Genomic DNA, 26,330 nt, shown 5'->3' on the forward strand with positions numbered 1-26,330 from the left:
ATTGAGATGCTAAATTTATAGCTTGATAATTTTTTTTTGTTTAGTTGGCCACAGTGACTTTCTTTTACGCTTTATCGTGACATCGTAACATCCCCAATATCTGATTTCTTGCACAAGTAAAAAAACTGGCCCGAGTTACACTCTGAATGGGTCTCGAAAGTATACATTTAAAGACATCCCTAAGTCAGAGCTAGTGGGTACCTCACATTTGTTGGAAGGAGGGGGTTAAATAAAGCACAGGAGAATTAGAGGGCGCCATATCAGGCACTATAACGAAGAAACCATAAGTGTTGACACTGGAGCCTGACTTCATCTTGTATTAATGGTGCGATACGCTGAAGGGCGATACGAGTAATTTTATTCACTAATAGTGCAATATTAAAAGAACTGCGATTTACTGTAATAACGGCGCAACCAGAGGCATTTGATACCACGTGGTATCCTGTTTAAAAGTTATTAAAATTATGAAAAAAAAAAGAGTTCCTTAAAAACAAAAATAGGAGTACTTTATTAGATGTAACTCTCAGAAGCGTAGAAGCGGCACAAATAAAACCTGGTGTATAGTTGAAGTTTTCAGTAGATGAACACATCTTGATGACATTTGTCAGCCCGTTGTTTCCCCATACAAGTGCAATTATTATTTAAAGTGTCTATCGAAGAAGGTGTCTGGAATTATGAACAGGCTGTTTCGCTAATCCAGCATCCTCCTCAAAGCCTTCTATCCCCGCGCTAGACTCGATATTCCAAAGCAACTATCTTCCTTCCACTACGCAATCCTCTTTATACTCCGCTGCAATCATCTTACTCCAATCCTTCCTCTACGACCTCCTCTAGGTACTCCACTGCAATTCCTCCTCCAATCTTTCCTCTAAGCACTCCTCTTTGTACTCCACTGCAATTCCTCCTCCAATCTTTCCTCTAAGCACTCCTCTTTGTACTCCACTGCAATTCCTCCTCCAATCTTTCCTCTAAGCACTCCTCTTTGTACTCCACTGCAATTCCTCCTCCAATCTTTCCTCTAAGCACTCCTCTTTGTACTCCACTGCTATTCCTCCTCCAATCTTTCCTCTAAGCACTCCTCTTTGTACTCCACTGCAATTTCTTTTCCAATCTTTCCTCTAAGCACTCCTCTTTGTACTCCACTGCAATTCCTCCTCCAATCTTTCCTCTAAGCACTCCTCTTTGTACTCCACTGCAATTCCTCCTCCAATCTTTCCTCTAAGCACTCCTCTTTGTACTCCACTGCAATTTCTTTTCCAATCTTTCCTCTAAGCACTCCTCTTTGTACTCCACTGCAATTTCTTTTCCAATCTTTCCTCTAAGCACTCCTCTTTGTACTCCACTGCAATTTCTTTTCCAATCTTTCCTCTAAGCACTCCTCTTTGTACTCCACTGCAATTTCTTTTCCAATCTTTCCTCTAAGCATTCCTCTTTGTACTCCACTGCGATTCCTCCTCCAATCTTTCCTCTAAGCACTCCTCTTTGTACTCCACTGCAATTCCTCCTCCAATCTTTCCTCTAATCACTCCTCTTTGTACTCCACTGCAATTCCTCCTCCAATCTTTCCTCTAAGCACTCCTCTTTGTACTCCACTGCAATTCCTCCTCCAGTCTTTCCTCTAAGCATTCCTCTCTGTACACTGCAACCATCTCACTCCAATCCTTCTTCTCCTCCCTACTCTCTGTACTCCAATCTCTCATCTCCGCCATTGCCTGGTTCTGTGTGAAAATATTATGTACTCTTGTTTCAACATGTTACGCATGGAGCTCACGTCTTGTTTTCCAACCTCATACACAAAATATGAGCAGACGACAGTGGAACGAGTCCAATTCTCCTACCGCTGACCACCCTACCCCTAGGGAAATTGTCTATTGGCCCTGATATTCAGAAAGCGCTGTGAGGTATCGTATGTCCTTGTCTTGTAGCACTGCCCTGTCTGATGGCCTGTCTTTTACAGGCGGCTATTTTCTAAGGCCGTCTATCGGGTGCTGTGTCAAAGTGTGGGCATATTGATGTGTATTAGAGTTTGAACCAAGTGACTTCAAAGTTAATACAGTCTGTGTAAGCTATTTTTATAAAGCAATGGTTCTAAACTTGTTTAATTAATGACAGTATAGTATGCACTCTTTCATCATGGCTGTTGTTTTTTTTTGTCTTGAGACTATGAATAAGAGATTGACCCTTTACAAAACAATTAGATCAATTAGATATTCATTATAAGACATCAGTTAGGCCAGGTTCACATCTAGCTTCACCTTCACTTTCACCTATCTCTTGGTCTGCTGGACCGTTGGGAACAATACACAAGATCTGTCAACCTTCTTTCTCCATTTTTCTCTGTCATTTGCCTTTGATAGAATTTCATTCTGATATTCTTTCTGAAAATATTGAAACCTTCCTTTTTACCTGCATGGGTGGACCACTTCAGGGTTCGATTTTGAGTTTGTGTTTCCACACAAACTGTCTTAGTAATCTTGTTAGTTATGTTTTTATTAGTTGCTTTAATTGGTTTATTGATAATTAATTAAAGTATTTTAACATGCTAGAACACTGTTATGGTGTGTGTGTGTAAGAGTGTTTCTATGGCTACGGTTGTAAGAGGTTAGCGATTAGTTGTAAATGATGCAAAATAGGTGGCATTGTCGTCACTTGGTCTAAGTTAGGGGAGACGACTCCTGAACGTGAGACTGAAAGGCTGTGTATTGAGGGAGAGATCCAGTTAAAATAGAAATATAATTATTAAAGTCCACTTCCTTTATTTTATTTCCTATCAGCTTGACTTTGTCTATATTATAATTAAAAGTAATATTTAGTCTTGTTTACAAGGAAGTTATTCAAGTAATTTGAAGTTTTATTAGTTAAGATATTCTACAGTGGTTTAGTTGTCTGCCAGGAGGTAGGTGTTACACGTCAACGGCCGTTAACAGCATACGCCAAAACAAAAAGTTGTCTATACCAGAGGAAAGCAAATTGTATATTAACTGTGACATTAGATAGTAGTTCCTAGATCATATATATTAGTTTGTGGATTTAGATATTAGTTTCTAGATATTTATTTAGTAGGCTATATCCTAGTGTGACGATCCTTTGTATTTTAGTGCTTGATGCAAAGATGTCTTGATGTTACGATGAGATTGTGTTGATTAGACAATGCATTTTTGATATTATAATTTAGTATAGATTTCTATTTTAAAAAACTACTGAACACAAAATAGGATCATGCCGGAAATTCAAATACAAACTATTAATTCAAACAATATAAATCATTCAACGATAAATACGAAGTTTTGATCCAGCAATTAGGAATCACTTGAATAAAATACACACTGTACAATAAAATTAAACAAGTTAACTCTCTCAAGCTCATAACTACAACTAGATCTCCAAATGGCTCAGGTTCTAGAACTCAAACTGCTACTGACCTTTCTTTGTCCTTGCCAAACTTTTTATTCATTAACCTCTCTCTCTCATCTGCATGTGCAAATAAGCCACGCCTTTCACCCTGCTTGACCTTCGCTGCTCCTTTTACGGTCATTGAATTTCTTCTTTTCCAAGAAATCATGCTTGCTACAACAGCTCATTGCTATGGAGATGGTTGCAGAGAACTAAAAACAAACTTGGCTTCATTATGCTACGTGCAAGTAGATATTAGTGCACAGATCCTAGATATCTATTTTACAGATCCTAGATATCTATTTCACAGATCCTAGATACCTATTTCACAGATCCTAGATATCTATTTCACAGATCCTAGATATCTATTTTACAGATCCTAGATATCTATTTCACAGATCCTAGATACCTATTTCACAGATCCTAGATACCTATTTCACAGATCCTAGATACCTATTATACAGATCCTAGATATCTATTATACAGATCCTAGATACCTATTTCACAGATCCTAGATATCTATTATACAGATCCTAGATACCTACTATACAGATCCTAGATACCTATTTCACAGATCCTAGATATCTATTATACAGATCCTAGATACCTATTTCACAGATCCTAGATATCTATTTCACAGATCCTAGATACCTATTTCACAGATCCTAGATATCTATTTCACAGATCCTAGATATCTATTTTACAGATCCTAGATACCTATTTCACAGATCCTAGATATCTATTTTACAGATCCTAGATATCTATTTCACAGATCCTAGATATCTATTTCACAGATCCTAGATATCTATTTCACAAATCCTAGATATATATATTTTACAAATCCTAGATATCTATTTCACAAATCCTAGATATCTATTTCACAAATCCTAGATATCTATTTCAAAAATCGTAGATATCTATTTCACAAATCCTAGATATCTATTTCAAAAATCAAATCCTAGATATCTATTTCAAAAATCCTAGATATCTATTTCAAAAATCCTAGATATCTATTTCACAAATCCTAGATATCTATTTCACAAATCCTAGATATCTATTTCACAAATCCTAGATATCTATTTCACAAATCCTAGATATCTATTTCAAAAATCCTAGATATCTAGTTCACAAATCCTAGATATCTATTTAAAAAATCCTAGATATTTATTTCATAAGTCCTAGATATCTATTACATAGATACTATATATCTATTTCACAAATCCTAGATATCTATTTCACAGATCCTAGATATCTATCTCATAAATCCTAGATATCTATTTCATATATCCTAGATTTAAGCTTCAAGTTCCTTACTATTAGTTCCTAGATATTAGTTCATAGATTCAAAGTACTATTACCTAGATACTATTTCACAGAGCATAGGTATTATTTCATAGAGCCTAGACATTAGTTCTTAGGGCTTAGATATCAGTTCCTAGAGTCTAAACATTAGTTCCTTGAGCCCATTTATTAGTTCGTAAAGCTTAGATATTAGTACCTAGAGCCTAGGTATTAGTTTATTAATTCTAGATATTAATTACTAGATCCTGGATATTAATTGATTTCTATTCAAAATTTCGGATATTATTTATATAAATGGATACAAGATAATAAACCTAGATCCTATTACTTAGATACAAGACTATATATTCTAAATGTAAGAGACTACTCATTAGATCCCAATGACATGTACTCACGCTGACTACCTAGGAAAACACAGCCGCATGACACTACAGTTACTAGCTCTGTAAACCTTTGACCAAATTTGTCATGTACTGATGCACAGTTCAGTTGAACCTATTGTTTGTGCGTGTGTGTGTGTGTGTTTGAGAGAAACGGAGAGAATCCCAGCACTGATATTGTGTAATATTTTTTTAAAACTATTATCTGATTTTAGGACTTAAATTAATTCTCTTTAGCTTTTCCATCACATTTTTAAAAAATTATTTTTTTTTATTCGCATTTTTATACAAGCTTTTTATGTTTTAAAAAACATATTTCTATGTTTATTCCTAGCTTGTGTTTTTTTTTCTGGTCCTACATTTTTAACGTCAAAAAAGTTTTTCCCTTTCTAGGTTTTAATTTCAACAGCAGATGCTATGTAATCTAATTATCTGATTACTTTGTGTGAACATTTTGTTGTGTCTTTTTTTTTTATTATTTTCTTTTTAATAACTTCATTATAGAACCGGCGTCTCAAACACATAGTGTCTCAAACATAGAGAGTGTCTCAAACATAGAGAGTGTCTCAAACGGAGTGTCTGAAACAGAGAGTGTTCAAACATAGATAGTGTCTCAAACACAGAGTGTCTCAAACATAGCTAGTGTCTCAGACATAGAGTGTCTCAAACAGAGAGAGTTTCTCAAACATAAAGATTGTCTCAAACATAGAGAGTGTCTCAAACATAGAGAGTGTCTCAAACATAGAGAGTGTCTCAAACATAAAGAGTGTTTCAAACATAGAGTGTCTCAAACATAAAGAGTGTCTCAAACATAGAGAGTGTCTCAAACATAGAGAGTGTCTCAAACTTAGAGAGTGACTGAAACAGCGAGTTTCTCAAACATCGAGTGTGTATCAAACATAGAGAGTGTCTCAAACATAGAATGTCTCAAACACTGTCTCGAACACAAAGTGTCTCAAACCTAGATAGTGTCTCGGGCATAGAATGTCTCAAACATAGAGAGTGTCTGAAACAGATTGTCTCAAACAAAGAGAGTGTCTTAAAAATAGAGAGTGGTCAAGTCCTGTGCATTTAATACTTGGACATTTTGGTTATAAGATTGTTCATTTTATGTGAGTCGTGTTACTTTTTATTTACAAAACTTTTATCAACTCACTCTGTCTGCCTGTCTGCCTGTCTGTCTGTCTGGTAAAAAGTGTGTACACGTATTTTCTTCCACATCCATTCTCGTATCAAGTTGAATCTTCGCACGATTATTCTTTGGCATAGATAAGGCATCTATCAATTAAATTGATAACCAATTTGTCAATTAATTACTGGTAATAAATTATTTTGTTCGATATTGAATAAGGGAAATAACTTGTACATTATTGATATATGTATAGTTTAAAGAGCGGACTTCTTCCCCTTAAGATAAGAATTTATTTTAATGGATTTTTAAAATTTTGATTGTTTGAAGCTGCAGTCGACAGGACAAAATATTTATCTACACTCACACACATTTATAGACATTCATCTTATCTTATCTTATACAATACAGACGCTACTTCAAAAGAGAAGATGATTACGTCCTACGCCTCATGCATTCAGTCATATATATATATATGGATATATACGCACACACAGACAAATACATATATAAAAATAACTGTGAATAAGTGTAATTCACTTCGACGCTCAAGAATTTGGACGACAAGAAGAAGTAAAAGAAAGATCACTCTCTTATTTCTGCAGATAGTCAACCCACGAAAATACAAGAGGGGGGAGAACAAGTATTCACCGGATACTACGGATGGCTGCCTTGTAGTGCGGTTTGTGCGCTGGACTGTCGTTTGGATTTATCAAACCCTGCCCGCTCCCATCCCCCTTTGTCCTTCAACTCTAAAGAAACACCCGAAATATGTCCAACATTTTACAAGCAAATATTTTACAAACAATAGCAGGGCCGGACTTCACCATCGTGACCAAGAAGTCATGGAAAGAGAACAAGTAATCTACTATGTATATTCACCTGTCACTAAATAGCAGGGCCGGACTGATCCGGGAATGGTAATTGGATGCAATAGCAGGTAGGCCTACACAATACAAGACATACAAAGTGAGCTGATATCAGCTATGTGAAAACAAAAGCTTCACACTCGGCATCACACGACATGATGTACACACAATAAAAAAACATCACCACACACAGCATCTAGCAACTTGACGCACTCAAATATTTTTAATATCACTGAAAAATACTCACTCTTTCACCCTTGTCTAGAGTTTCACTAATATCAATATCATTGTTTCACCGGTTCTCCAGAAATTCACTAATATCAACCACATTTTTACAAGCTTCTTCAGAGTTTCACTAATATAAACATTATTCTTGCACTTCTCTCCAGAGTTTCACTGATTGGCCCTCTCTAATTCACATTTTTCACTCTTCTTCAGTGTTTCAGTAATATCAGCCTCACTGTTTCACTAATCTTCAAGCTTTCACTAATATCACCACCTCTCTTTTACCCCCCCCCCTCCATCTTTTTTTCAACTCTCAAAATCGCTCTCTTTTTCCAGACGAGAAACACTAATTGTATTTTTTTAATAATCATAATGTAGAAACCATAAAATACGCACGAAAATAAACCCCAGCGTTATGAAACCTATAATTATCCTTTCAAGGGAGATAACAAGCTTCGGTCATGAAGTTCAAGGTCTCTAGTGCAATGATTATTCCGTACCTGCTGTGTGGGGCGTTAATATTACGTAATCAAGAAATGAGCCAATTTAAAAACAAAAACTTGAACGATACATTGAAAAAGGAAAGAGTCAAAAATCTTTGCTCAGGAACTAGTTATAAAGTATGGAGCCTATTATTTGATCCTTGAGATTACTAAGAAGTGATTTTTAGAGTACGAAGGATATATTAGATTATTTACTGAGACAAAAAAATCTAGAAATCAAATAGATATTGTCCACCCAATTCTAATGGGTACCTGATATTATTTGTGGACAAGTAAAGACAGTTCGTCGATGTGCAGGCCACATGACACCTGGTAATCAATTTATTATTATTATTATTATATTATTATAGCTTTTATATAGTGCTACTTTCATGCTTATAGCATGCTCAGAGCACTTTTTTTGGTTTTCCGTGCTGCCTTTAGGCGCTCAGTAAACACAACTCTGCCAGAGTCGGGCCCCCTTCTAGGTAGCCAAGCCAAGCTAAGTTCAAGCGCACTTAGCCTCTCGACCACGCTTCCCACCGCTTATATTTATATTTGCAAACAGATGACCTATAGAATATAGATAGCAAGGTTTTGAAAGGGGGTACTAACTCGATATGTAAACATTAATTTATAACAATAACATTTGTTATTCCCTTGAACAAAAAACTGAATACCAGAAGGAACAAGTCAACTCTTGAAATTTATATATGGCATTTTCCATTTGTCCCTCTAAATTATAATCTGGTTATTTTCTTGTTTACAAACCACAGCGTGACCAATGCTCTTGTTTGTTTGTCTGGTTTAGTTTCTTTTATTGGTGTCCTGGATTCATTAAGAGACATGCGCAGATCTGTTCAACGTGCTCTATGCACGTGCCATCCATTTCAAATGCACGCGATTCTACTTTTGGTTATAGTTTTTTAAAAAGTGGCCAGGATGGATCGGAATCATATCATTGAAATATTTTATTTATTTATTATTGTCAAGGTTTTTTTTTTAATGTTTGGCTGCAAAAAATGGGGCCATGTTCATATCACAAGATTGTGTCGATTTTTTGAAGGTCAAAGGGGACAAGAGCGATACGGTAATAGTAGGACAAAGTCCTGCACTCAGTAACAGGACAGACAAACAAGTTGATGGAGAAGGAATACAGGACGTTGCAGTGGGAATAGAGGACATTTAAGTGATAATAGAGGACTTGTAAGTGGTAACAGAGGACAATGAAGAGGTAATAGAGGACATTTAAGTGGTAATAGAGGACATTTAAGTGGTAATATAGGACATTTAAGTGGTAATAGAGGACACTGAAGTTGAAATTAGAGGACATTAGAGTGGGAATAGAAGACACTGAATTTGAAATAAAGGACACTGAAGTGGTAATAGAGGACATTGAAATGGGAATGGAGGACATTGAAGTGGAAATCGAGAACATTGAAGCGGGAATTGAGGACAATAAAGTGGAGATTGAGGAAATTGAAGTGGGAATTGAGGACATTGAAGTGGAGATTGGGGACATTGAGAATCGAGGACTTGAAAGTGTGAATAGAGGACTTTGAAGTGGGAAGTCAGGACAATGGATAGGGAACCAAGGTCGTTGGTGAGGGATTTAATCCCTGAATTTTTAAGACTTAGCAAATATATACAGTTCAAATCCATTTGATCAAGTACTTTTACTACAGTGAAAATAAAGAGATGACCTTTGAAGAAAGAAGAAAAACGTTTAAAAATTTCTTTAATAAATAATATCTCCTTTATTACACTTTAAATATATTAAAATAATTTTACCATTTCAATAGTGACAGATCTCTATAGAAACAGCCATAGCAGCCCAATGCGCCTGAACGGTCAGGAGGATATTTAAGTCAAAGTTACGTAATGTAAACCAAAGGCTTCAACATAAACAGTGGCACTGTACTGTGTACACACAGACGTAAACAAAACGCGAACTAATAAAATGTTGCTTCGTCTGCTAATGCCACCGTCAAATTATGGGTGGAACTCTAAACTCACTAGGATCAGTATCCACCGAAAGGGGTTACATTAGCCTGGAAAAAAAGAACAACATAAAATGCAGAGATGCGTCACCTTACTCTCAAAACTTTAATGATAAATGCATTGTGGAGAAAAGAAAAAACTCTCATTCATAATACGTTTAAGCAGGGCCTGTCCTTCAGATTGCGGGGCCCTACGCGTAAAGGATTGCGCGGGGCCTAGTCTGAGTAGGGATTAGAATAATAAGTGAAAATGAAGATTTTTGATAGAAAATAAATTCCTCTTTGCATTTTATTCATACTTTACTTAGTGCAAAATCACGGTCACATTAACGTTATGAGCCATCTACAGACTACAATACAAGGTAATTTTTAAACAAAACAGCCGAAAAAAATTCAGATCTGTCTTTTAGATTTACTATCGACTAGCAAAATATCACTTTTGATTTTTTTAAGACATCGTGATAGACTTAGACTTAGATCTCTAATTATAATATATATATATATATAATAATAAAGTAAATTAAGTAATGGAACTTCCTGATTTGGTTAAAATTTGCCAAATTAATTTTATTAAATGAAAGTTGACAAAGCCGTTTTTTTTTTTTAAATTGCGAGTAGGATTGGCTTTCTCCGTTTTCAATGACACCCAAAATGACAAATTTGTCTATTTTTACTGACATTTTTATGAGATTTTAGTATCTATATTATAAAGTAGAATGTGAGGGGTATGTATGTATGTATGTTACTTATAGACATCAAAACCGCTTGACCAATCTTGATAAAACTAGGCAGGAATGTTCCTTGGGTACCAACTTAGACCTTAGTGAATGTATTGTAGCCCTAAAACAAATGTAAGACCCTAAAAAAAAATAAAGTTGTCCGACTCTATTACAGCTATAGTATTTTATGGATCTAGGCCATGTCTACAATGTTGACATGAGAAAAGATAGAAAGGATTTAGACCTAGATCTAATTTTAAGAAATACACTTTGCGCAGATAGTTTTTTACTTTGACACATGAAAATACAAAAGAAGATTCATTGATTTCATTATATAATAAAATTAACCTTCAATTTTGTGTTTCAAAAGCAATTTTTACATTAATTAGTTCCTTATATATGTAACTACAGATTTCCTGACGAACATTCTTTCATTAGACAATACCGTAATGAATCACGTACTTAAAATTAATTCGTTTAATTGTTTACTTTATAATCCCATCCCTAGATCTAAAACTCTAATTCAACTCTAAGATAATAAAACTTCTCTTCGCACAGATAGTTTTATACTTTAACACATAAACATATTAATTAAAGTCCATTCATTTCATATTTTGATCAAATAAACATTCAACTTTGGTTTTCTAAAGCTACACTCATTTACGAAAGCTGCGAAGCCGAGTTGAGATAGGCCTAGATCTATATTCATTCATGACTCGCGTACTAAAAATTATTTCGTTTAATTGTTCACTTTATAATCCCATTCATTTAACAAAGCTATCGCTCTTTTCGTTTTTAATAGATAATAATGTATTGACTGCGGGTAAACCCATTTTCGCAAAACTAATTTTATTTTCGTAGCGAAAGTCAAATAACGTGAAAGGATCATTAGCTAAGTTTTACATACATCTAAATCCAATCCACTACATTAGTAAACACAAACTTAGACCCGCAGGCCGCGGGTAATGCCAGGCTAGTATTTTAATAATTTCAGGAGATTTTCGCGACTCTTTTCGTATACTTTGCAATTTCAGGAGAGTTCCAGGAGCTTCTGGAAAATCAGGAGGCCGCTTGTAGATAAAATGAACTATAATTTAGAAAGCTTTTTTTTTTTTAAACTGCAGTATGAATTATGACCAAATAGTTCCAATGTAGAGTTCTCTTCCTTGTTGTAGTTGAGTTGTGCTGGATAAGACACAATATGTAGGGCTGCTCACCCCCGGGTACGCTGGACTGCCTCATCATGGCACCCGGGTGGAAACGATTACTTGAGGGGGTAGCTAGGCTAAATGAATGGCAAAACATATTTCCCGTGGGGATGCCCACGGGTAGACGAGAATCCACCTCTTGCACGGGCGGGGTTTCAAAAAAGTCCCCACAAACCTGTCACACATCCATGCACTGTACCTCAAGGGACCGTTACATAAATGGCGAGTCCCCCACGGTTAGCTTGGTATAACGAAGGAAAATGGCGGAGGCTCCCGGTGTCCTCGGCCTTCGGTCATGTGCAGCCAAGCATGCGTCGGGGGCCAAAGCCATTGGAAACAGCAATGCTTTACATAGGCATTGACTCGGGTCTCTCTCAAACAGAACTGTGTTCACACAGGGTTTTTTTTTTTACTGTTTGGCGTCCAAACAGGTTTTTTTTCCAACTTAACAGCTCGAAGAGACTTCGGCTCAGCTCTGAAGACGATCAAACGGACTGCTCAGCCCCGAGAACGCTATTCTACCTCAACGTGGCATTCGGGTGGAAACGATCACTACAGAAAGTGATTAGGCTAAATTCTAAATGAATAGCAAAACAAGATTCCTAAGGGAGTGTCTAAGGCAGCGGTTCTCAACCTTTTTGACTCGTCGACCCCTTTTTACAATTCTTCACTATGGGGCGAGACCCAACCGTAAAATTATTTTCGGTCAGAAGCATAAGTAATTGTAATTCCAATGTAAATATCTCATACGTATTGCTAAAGATCTTTCCATCTTAGTCTTCTGCATCAAGTCTTTTTCTGTATTTAGGCTTGATAACTAACAGGCTAGAAAACAACTTTCGAAAATATACATATATACATAATTGGAAGTGGATTTTGAAAAAGCGCAGGTCAGACAAATCGGAATATGATTGCAAACACTTGATCCACATTTTTGTAACGGACAGTGAAGAGAACTCTGTTTTCGCTGCATCTCTATTAATGTATTTCATATACTATTTGTGTATGTCTCATTAACATCTGTTAATTGTAGCTTTGACTGGCTAGTGTCAACGTGATTGAAAGTAGATTTGGAAAGTATGGTGATATTTTTTTCTGCAGGCATTCCCACCTGTCATTCCCACCTGTCATTCCCGCATGTCATTCCCACATGCCATTCCCACATGTCATTCCCACATGTCATTCCCACATGTAATTCCCACATGTAATTCCCACATGTCATTCCCACCTGTCATTCCCGCATGTCATTCCCACATGTCATTCCCACATGTCATTCTCGCATGTCATTCCCACATGTCATTCCCACATAAATTAGCATTTTATCCGTTTGTCATGTTCCTAGCCACTTGACCGATAGAGAGAAGATCAGTTGGCCACATGTTTTGTCCAATTTTGTTGACCAATCTGAAGTTTTGTTTGGAAGGATCAGATTTCTTTCAATTACATCCAAGAATGGTGATCCTTGCAGTGACTGTTTTCATTGCCTTCTTGTAATTCTTGTGGCAGTGTCTTCATGAATAATATTTGTCGCTGAGTCCCAAAGATTTTTGGAGACTCATTCTGTACCAAACGTTGAAACCCAGACCAACATACTTCCAATTTTGGAGTACCAGCTAGGTAGACAACACAAATATTTTCCAAAGAGGTTTTCAACATTTCTAAGAATGAACACTATCTCTCTTATACATGAAGCGGTTTGCAAAGGGAAACTTGTCTTTAATATGGGCAACTTTTCAATAACTAACTCTACCTCTAAAACACTGGGTGTCCTTGTATGAAATTTGGTATATTAAATTTACTCTATTAAATTTCCTCTCAATGAATATAAAAAATGTTGTTACTCCTGCTTATATATTGAAGTAAAAGCATGTTTTAAAAAAGGTCGAGATTATAATTTGTTTTAATTACGTTCTTTTGATGGAGATCCATGTTAATGTTTTGTTCCAGTGCTCTCTTTAATGAAACTCTTCCCTTCCATAACATGGACTGTTATACGATGGCGTACAATTAATTATCAGCGAGAAAGCTTTTTTTAATAATTTCAGGTCGTCGTCATAGAAACGATACCTATGATTCCGAAAAGGCGTCACGTGACACACTATCAAGATATAGCATTGTAATAGTCACACTAAAACAGCATGAGCTTCAAGAAACACAATGATTTTATAAGTCTCTATTTATGTTCTTCACTCCAGCCACTTGTTCTCTAAACTGATCTCCTTTTACACACAGTCCTGACACACTGCTGTTCACTCAACCATGTACACTAAATGTCCACTGGTCATTTCATACACAGGCACACACACTGCACTACCAGCCACGCAAAACACATACAATTACTATCACAAGCATAACACCAGGACACCACACTTAGACAAAATGGCACCAAGACATCATTTTAAGACACAATGTCGTTACACCCAAACACCAAGACAATTCATGGATACTCCTATGCACTTCTTAGCTAAGTGTTGATTAAAACGTGTGGAAGCTTACTTCTGATTATAATCCTAATGCACAAACCTTCTAGCGCTCTGTCTAAACATGTGTTAGCGAAGTGAAGCACTCCATGACTAAACCCGGCCTTACGCTTTAAGATATTCGAGATAAGATGGACGTATTATTTACAGAACATACTGTAATCTAAATACTCGAAACTCAGATAAGCTTAAAAATTCTAAACTAAAAATTCTTTTCATGTCTAAAGATAGCTGGTAAACCTAGAAAGGTGGCTGACTCAGCCAGTACCTTTTTTTTACCAAGCTTTTATCAACTCAACCTATTTAAAAATGTTACAACAGCGTCAGATCAAAAGTCAAATTTTTGTCTCACTAAAACATTATGGGTCAATACCGACTCGTCCATATCTAGATCTAGATCCTTTCAAAATAATTTAAGCCGGTTTAAAACCTGATGTCCAATATCTCTGGTGTCACTAATGCCACTGATGTAAATAGTGTCACTGTTGTCATTTATGCCATTTGTGTCACAAATGCCTCTTATGTTACAGATGTTATAATGTCGTTTTCTCCGGTGACATGTGTGTCACTAAAGTGATTGATGTCACTAATGACACTGGTGTCACTAATGTCATTAATGTCACTCATGTCACTTATTGTTATTTTTGTTACTCAAATCACTTTAAAAATATCCGTGTTCGTCCTTCCGTGTGTGTTTGTATCTGTTTGGCACTGTGTGTTTGTATGTGTTTGTAAGGGTGTGTGTGTGTGGTCTTATGAAATGTTATCCCGTCTATTTACTCAGACATAAAAGAGTCACTCTTCTATAAGGATTACATTCCCCTCTCTCCAAGTCTCTCTCATGAGCCCAGGTAAATTCTTGATGATATTAAAGTAATGGGGTTTTGATCTCAGGGCAGACCTGTGATTTTGTTTTCTTCTTTCCGGACTTGGCCCGACATGAACATTTTATAGAGCCGCTTCTGTTTCATTACACTTCAAAGGCGAGGGCTCTGACATCGCAGAAACAACAAGCGACATTGGAAGTAAAAGTGGAGACAAAGTGCTCGGATTGACATTCAATTTGATACACGAAATAGTAAACGAGTTTCTAGTCGCTGTCCTTGTCAATACAGTATGACATCACCAGATGCTGTGATATTGGAAGTGACCTTTTTTTTTTTTTAGAAAACATCTCGTGAGATTTTATTAACGAGAATTTCTTCAATGAAGTCTTTGGTGTCTCCGGTGTATGAAATGCGGAAGTTTTGATTAGCTTTCATAAGATTTGTATTTTTAAAAAAAGGCGAATGAAAAATTGTATACACTTTTAGGCACGGAAGAATCACATTTCTAAGCTTGTTTCAGAAAGGTTTTGTTTTTAAGATGGTAAGAGTAACATTGTAATATGACACCATCTCAATGGTGTATGTCTATTTTCTTTTACAAAGCTTATATCAACTCACGCTGTCTGTCTGTCTTTTTGTCTGTCTGGTAAAATGATTTTACACGTTATTTCTACAACAACGATTCTGAAAAAAAAATTAACTATTATTCATCGGCGTAGATAATACACGAATCAATTTTCAAAATTAGTTAATTCATTATTGGTAATTAAAAAATAAAAAAATAAAAAAAAGGATGTAATGTCTACATTTTTGAGTGATATAATTGCAAGTTATTTAAGTTTTGTTTGTTTGTTTGTTTTTATGGAATTTTTATTATATTTGGATTGTTTCAAAATTTTAACAACTCAAAGAAACAAATGAAACCATCAGCTCAAGATCTGAAAGGAAACTTTACTACTTTTATTATCATGTAGTCAGCCCGACGACTCTACTTTCTCCAGCAAATGTCAAGTACTTGATAGTGTTTGGTAGTACTTGATAGAGTTTGGTAGTACTTGATAGAGTTTGGTAGTACTTGATAGAGTTTGGTAGTACTTGATAGAGTTTGGTAGTACTTGATAGAGTTTGGTGTATTTATTGAGTTTGGGGGTGAGAGAGGAGTTCCTAAAAAATAAAAAATTAAAATCCCAGCGTTCACCGAGATTTGAACCCGTGACTCTATGTTCAGAAGCCACGCGCTTTACCACTCACGTTCCCAAATCGTTTAGAATATGAATCTCTACTGATACATGACGTACTCCCTTGAGAAGTTCTTATGACATGTAGAATCATGTTAAATATAAAAGGAAGTCTTCAAGATATTCTCCAATTTCAAGTTTTACTTACATATGCATACGTTCGTGATATCAAGAAATTAATGTATTTAAAAATGAAATAATAGCTTGAATTTTAAACAAAAAAAAATTATTAAAAAATTCCTAATTGTAATCTCCACCATGGAGCTCAAATAGAGACAGATCTGAATATTTGTTTTTTCTTGGCGTAAATCCTGTCCCTGATTGATGTCACGTTTCTTTTCTATCATTTTCACAAAACGCTTTTGTCTTGATGGGGAAAAAATTGTTTCGTGCTATTTGAAGGTCAAGCACCACCTCACAAGTTTAACAACCATTAGGGACATTTTTTAAATAGATTTTTGGGGGCTTTTTATTGAGAATCATGAACGTTTGGGGAACACTGGCTTATTTCTTCTGATACCTCTTGTAGAATTAATGTCTTGTTATGCAATGCATTTGACACTAACACCCGCTGACATAAGCACACATTAAACGCACACATTAACGCACACATCTAAATAATTACGTTTTAAAAAAAGTGGGTGAGTTTTGTGTTTTCTATTAGAGCAAGAATATTTAATTTGTATCCAATAATTTTAATTCAATTTTGTTTATTTTTTATAACCTTCTCGTCCAGTGTGTAGAGTCAGGCAAGGAGGAACGAGTTCTACCATCCTGCTTTAGTAATACACATTTCTATACCTCGCAATGTGTCAGCAGTTTAAAAACCTCGGATCTATCGTCCTATATAATGGAACCAAACCTGAACCACTGGCCTATATTGCACAGTCTACAGCAGGACTTGCGAAACTCAAAACAATATGGAAATACAAAGGCATAGCCCTCGGCACTAAAATCAGACTGATGCGCCCCATCGTTAAGGCCACATTTTTATATGCTTGCGAATCTTGGGCGCTGATTGCAGAGCTAGAGAGGAGGATCCTAGAAATGGAAGTGAGATTCTACACAAGGATCCTAGGTACCTCACATTTCAAGACCACATCTCAAAGACACAAACGAAGAGATTGGAAACAGAGTTACTACAGCAAAAGGACCCCCACGATGACCTGCAAACTATTGGGGAAAAAAAGCAAACTATGGCCATATTACACGACTTAGGGGCTCGCAAAGACCTTCCTTCATGGAACAGTACCAGGAAAAAAAAGAAGAGGCAGACAGAGAAATCGATGGGAAGACATTATAAAAAAAAAAGAATGGACGGGCCTGCCATTGAAAGAGGTTCTATCCAAGGCTGAAGACAGAGAGGAATGAAGACGGAAAGGATTAAGAACTGTTGGTTATTATTCTGAACGCATGCGCAGATTAAACTAATTATAGTGGTAGTTTTTTTAATCTTTAACTCCAGTCAGGAAATAAATCTCTTTTTCCAACTAAAGAAAAAAAACCTTCAATCTTTGAATTCCAGTAAAATGTCTGCGTGCTTTGATTGATAACAGCGGATGTTTTTATTTTTAGAACTTATAACTAATTTCTGGCATGCGCAAGAATATTTATGTGAGAAAAACTCCTGTGTGATGGACTGCATTCTGTCCTTTATATTTAAAATAGCAAAACCTATTTTTTTAAGACATGTAGATTAAGCTAATTAAATATTACATTTAAATAAAAACATAATACATTATGAAGTATGTATATGTTATTAAGTAAATATTTACAAAGATACATTAAAAGTATTCATTGCAAGATATATAAAGTATATATATATATATATATATATGTATGTATATATATATATATATATATATATGTATATGTATATATATATATATATATATATATATATATATATATATATATATATATATATATATATATATATATATATATATAGTATGTGGGGGAACAGCCGAGTGCAAAAGAAACGAAGCTGCCTTAGTCAAGAGAAAAAGAAAGCTACCCTATCAGCTAGCCCTATAACAGATACATATATATGCACGAACTGAGGCAAACTTTGCCGCTCCAGAATCGGCTTGATTGGTCACGCCAGATTCTACCCCTACTAAAGACGATACCAAAACCAGTGGTTCATCTAAGCTCTAGGCACATCCATTGTCTTCCGAGACAGAAGGAACCATATATATATATATCTTACTCAAGACAGACACAGAAGACGAATACAACGGCTTTGTCTGAATTAGAAGTGGCAGATATAATGGTGGCAACAGGGATTGTGTAGGCATGTCAATCACTGCACTCATCCTTAATCTTGGGAATCGAAGACATCAGAGCGAGACAGCTGGAGGTCAAATGTCTAGAGTTAGATTCTCTAGATCAATATTGCATTGTTATAAAATACTAAAACTAATCTACTATTTTTAAATTTAATATCCCATTCAGTCTATTGATAGATTTTCTAGGCTTTTTTTTTTACATAAATCTTATCTAAATTACATCTACATTATTCCAGATTTATATTTTAGATTTATATCTAGTAGATAGACCTAAAGATCTTGAGAGTGCTAAATCAGAAGTTTAGTTTAGGTAGATCTACATCCTCATTCTAGTTCCATTTAAATGAAAATGCCAATAGCTCTGTTGGTAACTGTGCTGGGACATCGAGCAGACGTTGCCGAAGTACAAGCTCGATGTCTTGTTCTTTTCTTTTTTTTTCAATTATAAATCAAAACCAAAAGATTATCTAAAATCGCTCGTATGACATATTGTACCTATCCGGTAGTTGTCATGCCATAATCTGTAATATATCTCTTTATCAATATAAGGCTGTTAGTTTTTTATTAAGTTAACAGCAATGCCTGGTTATGCAGTTAGCGCGTTGGACTGATTATCTCAACGGTCCCGGTTTTATACCCTGCTCTCTGCCATCCCCCATCGTCCAACGGGAGATTTAGATAAGGAAGTAAATTATCCAAAACATGTAAAACATTTTACAGAAAAAAATAAATTTTTACAACGCCAAATGAATCTTTGAAACATTACTTTTGACAATCAAAACAAAATCACGTCTTGAATATTCCTTGCGAATATGCAGATCCGACAGGGATCCCGATCCGACGGGGGTCGCCTCTGAGTTTGTGTGACAACACACACTCTCTTTGTAATCTTGTTTAAAATCTAACCGTCATTCCACTCACACAATCTTATGCTACAACACTGGTTTTCCTGGCTAGCTCAGGCAACCCATTCCATGCTCTAATAGCACTAGGGAAGAAGGAGTATTTGTACAAATTTGTTCTAGCATATGGGATGAGAAATGTGCCTTTATCTTTGTGTCTTTCTGAGTATTTTATTAAATTTTGTTTTTGTATTTGAAGATTATGGTTCAGTGTTTTCTGTACAATTGCTACTTTACTTTTGAGTCTTCTGTCCTGAAGGCTTTCTAAATTTAGTGATTTTACTAAAGGTGTTACTCTAGTCAAATGTGAATATTCGTTTATTATGAATCTCACTGCTCTATTTTGTGTCTGTTCCAGTTTTTTAATGTTTTCTTGAGTTGATGGGTCCCAAATTTGTGTAGCCATGTGTCTTCTCTATTGAATCTTCTGCTGTAAGATAACTCATTTCTGTTGTAGTAAAGTTGAAGTATCCAGATTTGAGTGGCTTTAAAATGACTACATGTGTAACATTAGAGCTAGGTGCTATTCTTTCCCATTTTACTTTCAAATTTCCGTTCATAAAGCTGAATAAAGTATCTGAAAAACTTATCATTTAGAACAACATTGAAAGCAACCTTGCTGCCAACATTGTACATTTTGTACTTGTACTGTTAGATCTTTTTCCAGCAAACAAGTCAAGACATCCTTAGTTTCTTTAAGTCAACACATCCAGGAAGCTGTTGTGCCTTCAGTACTTCACTTTCCCAATAAAACTCCAACAATTCAAGCTGTGGGTGGACATACTGATTTAAGACACTCTTGGAAGCCAAAAGGCTAGCCTCTGTTTCTTCTTCCCCAAATGATGTCAAGAAACACCCAAACGCCAACAGAAGAGCTGCCAACTACAACTTCGTCTTGAATTCTAAACTGCTTCTAGGATCCACACCGGGTATGTTTTTTAATGTGGCTTATTCAGATTATACTTTCACTTACAATAACACACAAGACAAACAGATTAACGCACCAAGGTCAGACTATAAGTTATTTGAGAATTTTTTTTTTAAAGGAAACCTCAGAATTTGCGCTATTCAATTTTGGCTTTGTCATCATAGGAATCTTTTGGCCTTTTTTTTTTTTGCCTCTTTTTTGGGCTGTATATGCCTCTTTTTTTTTACCCTCCAGCCTCTTTTGTGGTCTTTTTTAAATTTTTTTTTATTTGTAAGTTCTCACATTTCACAAATATTAAATCATAAAGAATTAAAGCGAACATTTTAAATATGATTAACCTATACCATAGACTATATATTACATGGACTGCCAACTCTACGCACTAAGCCTATATTTTTCAATAAACAAGTCCCGTTCACGGAGGCGTCCTTGGTTGCGTGGTAAATTAACTTCCGGTAGATTTTTTTTTTACGTATAAAGAAACCATTCTCGAAGATTTTTACCACCACTTTTACAGCAAATCATGAATGGAAACTGAATTGTTAAAGAAGATGTTACAGAGGTAAGTGTGCACAAATCAATTTCTGACTTAGATCTATAACTGTAAAGCTTTATAGCTGATTTTCTTAGCCAATATAGACTAATTAGCCAAGCCTGTATTTCGTGTATTTTCTTGTTTACGACATTGATTGAATTGAGGTTCTTGTGAGAGCATAGCCTATATATATATATATATATATATATATATATATATATATATATATATATATATATATATATATATATAAACCAAATAGTAAGACTTATTCAGAAGGATAACCCGGTAAATTTAGATCTATATGCTCTTACTATAATAGGCTAAAATGACCTTTCGTTTATAAGTTGTAAAAAAGTCCTATAAATTATGTGTAGGCCTAAAGTAAAAGTAATAAGTCTAGATGTAAAGTTTTCTCCGAGTTGAAAAATGTAAGAAAAGTATGTTTGGCATTTAGATGCTGTCGTTGATAAAATAGAAAAAGTACATTCTGTGATGTTTTATGGCAAGTTATTATAACACGGTGCAGGACAGGCCACTGTCCTGTTGCCTCATGTTTCTCACGGCTATGGCCAAATTTCGAATCCTGGTGCCCCCGTGCCTCATTTTCTGTTTGACTGCCCCAGACTTGCTGATCTCCGTCTCAACAGGTCAGAACAAAAAATTCTCAATCTGTATGGTGACATGTATGCACTACGCAATACAGCAGGGTTTCTGTCCAGGGCTTTTGCAAGAGAAGATTTGAGCCTCTCAAGCCCTCACTCAAATGGAGTTTGATGATGTTGACTTTTTATGCCCTTTTTCTGTCTTGGTGAGAGTTATTGTAAGACTGAACTATTGATCTGCAGCTGTCGAAGTATTGACTAGCCTTTGTAATAATTACTGCGAAAGGTAGTGAGAGCAGCATCGTCGTCAAACATCAGTTCCCTAATCAGGTTATGTAGTTTCCTCGTTTTGGCCAAGCCAGTTTAAGAAGCCTTCCATCCGATCTACTGTGGATATATAGGGCCTACTCCATCTTCCAAGGCGCTATGAGAGTACAGACGAAACAATTCCGAATAGTGTTGATGGCCAAAACCCATCCTTGTTTTACCCTGCTCTTGATAGATAATACCGGTACCTAAAAGTCTTAGATGAAGAACTGTCAAACTTTACAGTTCATATCATGTGAAGCTAACAGTAGTTTCAATAGCTTATTTGGACAGACAATTTTCACTAGTAAAAACCACTTCTGCTTAGTGTGAGCATATTGCTAAATGAAGTTCATATTTCTATTACTTTCTACTCAAGTCACCCAAGAGAAATTTTATTTAAAGCGAAAACTTTTTATAATGCATTTTTCGTTGTTTTTTACTTAAGGAGCATACTACTTCCAAAAACCTGATTTGATTGTCACTAACTTTCAAATTGAAAGGGATCTACTACAAGTGAGATTTTTTTTTTACTTTCTCCAATAACATTCTGTTATCAATACATGTATCACTTTAAATTACTTGTAATTGTGAAATAATAGGTAAAAAATCTCCTTAAGTACATGTTATATTTAATCCTATGCATAAAATTTATTTACATAAAAAAAAATCATTAAAGCAGGCCTAATTGTAGAGAAAAAATTATTTCTTGTGATTGCATTGAAATCAACTTTAAAGATGCTGTCCATTGTTGTAACATAAAGTAGTCTTACATTTTTTAATTAGCAAATATATATATTTATAACATGTCTAAACTAGTTTGAATTTCTTTTCTTTTTTTCTCAGCTGCTCATGAATTTCGAGATTTTACAGCTAATAGAGGAACAAATTTTATCTGCTTCCACTTAGCCAAACAGCATGGAAATATGCTATTGTAATGAGTAGAAGATATTTGTCATTTAGAGTATCATGCAACAGCTAATTATCAGTCCACACATTTCAAGATGAGGAAAAGAACAGTATAAGCTACATTCATTGATGCATTATTTATACAAAAATGTATAGTCAACCCAGTCATCACTCCATTTTTTTATGAAGCCAGTTACAGTTACCATGAAGGGATGAAATTTCAGATAATATTTTGTTTATTTCATGAAATGAGAATAGGCCTACATCAGAAATTGAGATGGTCATCTTCAGTATTTAATGTTTCATCTAAAAATGATAATTATATTAATACATATTTGATGTACAAACAAATGAAAACCATTCAAACACTTTTTTTTTGTGAAGTATAGATGATTAAACTTGTAAGTGTCTGAACAATACTACATCGACATTAACTTATTATTATAGACTTTTTACAGGAATGTATCTTAAGCTGGACTGAAAGAGAAAGTTGCTATAATTTAAATAATAAAATTTAATAGTTTGAACATGTAACTAAAAATTGAATAATGCTAACATTTATTGACAAGTGAATATTGGTAATGATGTGCTTTCTATTTTAATAAGTCAATAATATTAGTAAGAACAATATTATCTTCCCTTTCTTAATATTATAAACACAATATTTCCTGAAAAGATTTTTTTAAATTATAGAAATAATGCTCAAGTCTTCAGAAATGGTAGTTTTCAGAATCATCAAATCAAGGACAACATAGTATTCATGAACTTCCAGCTATCAGCAAGCTCCTAGTAGGTATTATGGAGCACATTCTCCTTCAACTCAGAGGATCACAGGCACTGGACAAATTCTAGTACTGTTGATGGAATAGAAACAACATACATTAAATTCATAACAAGTCACCAATTCAATCTTAGTTTCATATAGTACCAAACTTCCATATGTTCAAGTCCTTTACGGATAAAATCAATTCTGAAAACATCTAACAAAACAGTTCCTTAAAAAGTATATTAGGAGTATAGTAAAGTATATTAGAGGTTTTACACAAAAAATGCTATGGGAACATATTATGAAACTAAAATATTACAAAAAAAAAGGAATAGTATAATAATAACAATATTTAATCTTTGACATTATATTCAGTAATATTATGAAAATTTAATGAATGATTAAATGCACTTGAAAGTGAAGGGAACAGATTTTTAAAAAAATTCAGGAAATTTTCTGCACAAGCATGCTGAGGTAACCCAAATAAAGAGAGTCATTGAATATTGTACTGAGTGTTTGAAACATAATTTTTTACTGCATACATTAAATTATAAACATATCTTTGCAAATTTAAAGGGAGAATTTGAAGACAGCTTTTATTCTTTTTGCACTAAGATAAAAGTATTAAATTTTAAGCTGCCCTACTTACTGAAAGGAGGCCTGGTGGCTTAGCGGTAAAGCGCTTGGCTTCCGAACCGGGGACCGGGGTTCAAATCCTGGTGTAGACTGGAATTTTTAATTTGAGTCTAAGTCCACTCAGCTCTAATGGGTACCTGACATTAGTTGGGGAAAGTAATGGCGGTTGGTCACTGTGCTGGCCACATGACACCCTCGTTAACCGTAGGCAACAGAATGGTCAGAAACAGATGATCTTTACATCATCTGCCCTATCGATCACAAGGTCTGAAAGGGAAACTTTACTTTTTTTTTTACTTACTGGAAGTTTCGTAGGAAGAGTTTCTGGCATAACAAGTGAGTTTTGTGGCATTCATCCTATTGATAAACTCTTAGAAATAAGAAAGCATCATTTCTTCTTGAAATATACATCTGCGGAAAAGAAAAGAACAATTGCTTTTAATGTGAGCAATAATAAAATTCTAATTAAATTTTAAAAATCTCCAAAATATTTATAGTGACTTAGTTCAAAGAATTATGTAAAGACTTTCTTTAAGCATTTTCTCAACTCATCTGACATCCTTTTCCACCAAGATAACTGGTTAATCTGTATTTCTAATTGAGAATTGTTGCATAATATATATATTTAATTCTTATGCAAGAAAGTATAATTTGAAGGAAAACACCTTAGATAACAAAAGAGTGGTATTGGCCTGCATGAGAAAATTATCACTTTAGAAATACCCTGCACAGGCTGGAGGGAATATAATATGTTTTATTTACAACATAACAACAATATTGTGTAAATATTCACCTATAAGTTAGCTTTAAATAAAATAGCACATGGATTCTTACAATTAAAATAGACTTACATAACGTTTAAAAATAAATGATTAATTACTTAAAAACTTACTGTTAAATGTATTTATACAGCTTCTGGCACTCTGTGAAAACTCCTTTGAAAACAATAAGAGCATATTGTGGCAGTATCTGGGTAAATACTTGATTCCACACATTGAATGGTAGCAATAAGAGCCCTTTGGGTACCTTTCAACATCCTTTGTGTACTTCTTTGGTAGTTAAGAGAAAAGTTAAGATCTAGATCTACAGTGAATAAATAGCACAATTTGGTACCTATTGCCTACTAGAATATGTGAGAATAATGAAAATAGAACCGATTAGAATGTCTAGTCCAATCTAGTACAGTTGTTTATATCTAGGCAAGATATGAGTTGTGATCAAAAGAGCTAGATCTAGTACATGAGTAGGGCCTATGTTAATGGGCATGGCTGTAGATAGTAGTATTGCTCATCAGAAACATTAAATCTGTAGTGTATAAATCACAAATGGGAATAGATCTAAATACAGATTCTAGATCTAGATCTTATAACTTTGTCTTTATTATAAGTATAAGAGTCTATGTCTATTATTATCATATAAAATATAGACATAAACTAGATATAGATTAGAGTCGTTAGTAAAGATAAAATAGATCTTCAAATAGTTTAAAGAACGATCTGTGACACTGTGAGCCAAGCACTTCCATTCATGATTCACATATGAAGAAGCTAAGGCTAAGGCGCCTAAGGGCTAAGTAAGACGAAGTTTAAGTTAACAAGTCAGGAAGTCAGATTAAAATTAATCATCATGATCAAGGTAAGATGAAGCTGAACATCTAGACTTGAAATTATCCTAGATCTAGTCTAGAGTCAACTAAAGCTAGATTCTATATAATAGGGGGCCTATATAGATTCTATATCTTCATTCTCTGGGTTTATCAGACACACAAAGATGATGAATCTAGAGACTCGACGTTCATAATATTTTTAGTCATAATTTTGTTAAAAGTACTATAGGCATAGCCAGATTTTTTATAAAAACAAATTATTATTTTACAAACTTAAAAATGGGCATTTACATAAATAGTGTTTAGTGTTCTATTATATATATATATATATATATATATATATATATATATATATATATATATATATATAAATATATATATGTATATATATATATATATATATATATATATATAGTAGTGTAGTAGTGTGTTGTGTGTAAGTTCGTATTTGTAGATAAAGTTTATAGCCATAGGTCACTACATCTGGGTGAAAGTCTACATGTTTATGTGTACAATCACTTTCTAGTGAAGTAGAGCCTAAATGATTCTAAAATTTTATTGGGCGAATATATTCGAAACAATATCAGATCTTTT

The 26,330-nt window shown here is 34.7% G+C and overlaps 2 long non-coding RNA genes across 3 annotated transcripts; one reads left to right on the plus strand and one right to left on the minus strand.

Annotated features, from left to right (window-relative positions):
• Window positions 1-20,812: 20,812 nt before the first annotated feature.
• Window positions 20,813-23,147, plus strand: LOC129929019 (uncharacterized). Its single transcript, XR_008780457.1, has 3 exons — window positions 20,813-20,935; window positions 22,268-22,335; window positions 22,666-23,147. It is a non-coding gene; the product is annotated as an uncharacterized LOC129929019 (long non-coding RNA).
• Window positions 22,847-25,469, minus strand: LOC129929018 (uncharacterized). Of its 2 annotated transcripts, none has more exons than XR_008780455.1 (3): window positions 25,023-25,469; window positions 24,432-24,541; window positions 22,847-23,582 (listed from the first exon to the last, which is right to left on the minus strand). It is a non-coding gene; the product is annotated as an uncharacterized LOC129929018 (long non-coding RNA). The 2 variants fall into 2 exon arrangements; XR_008780456.1 differs by lacking the exon at window positions 25,023-25,469 and adding an exon at window positions 24,796-24,975.
• Between the last annotated feature and the right edge of the window lie 861 nt (window positions 25,470-26,330).

The sequence above is a fragment of the Biomphalaria glabrata genome, chromosome 11 (assembly GCF_947242115.1).
Source record: "Biomphalaria glabrata chromosome 11, xgBioGlab47.1, whole genome shotgun sequence".
NCBI lineage: Eukaryota > Metazoa > Mollusca > Gastropoda > Planorbidae > Biomphalaria > Biomphalaria glabrata.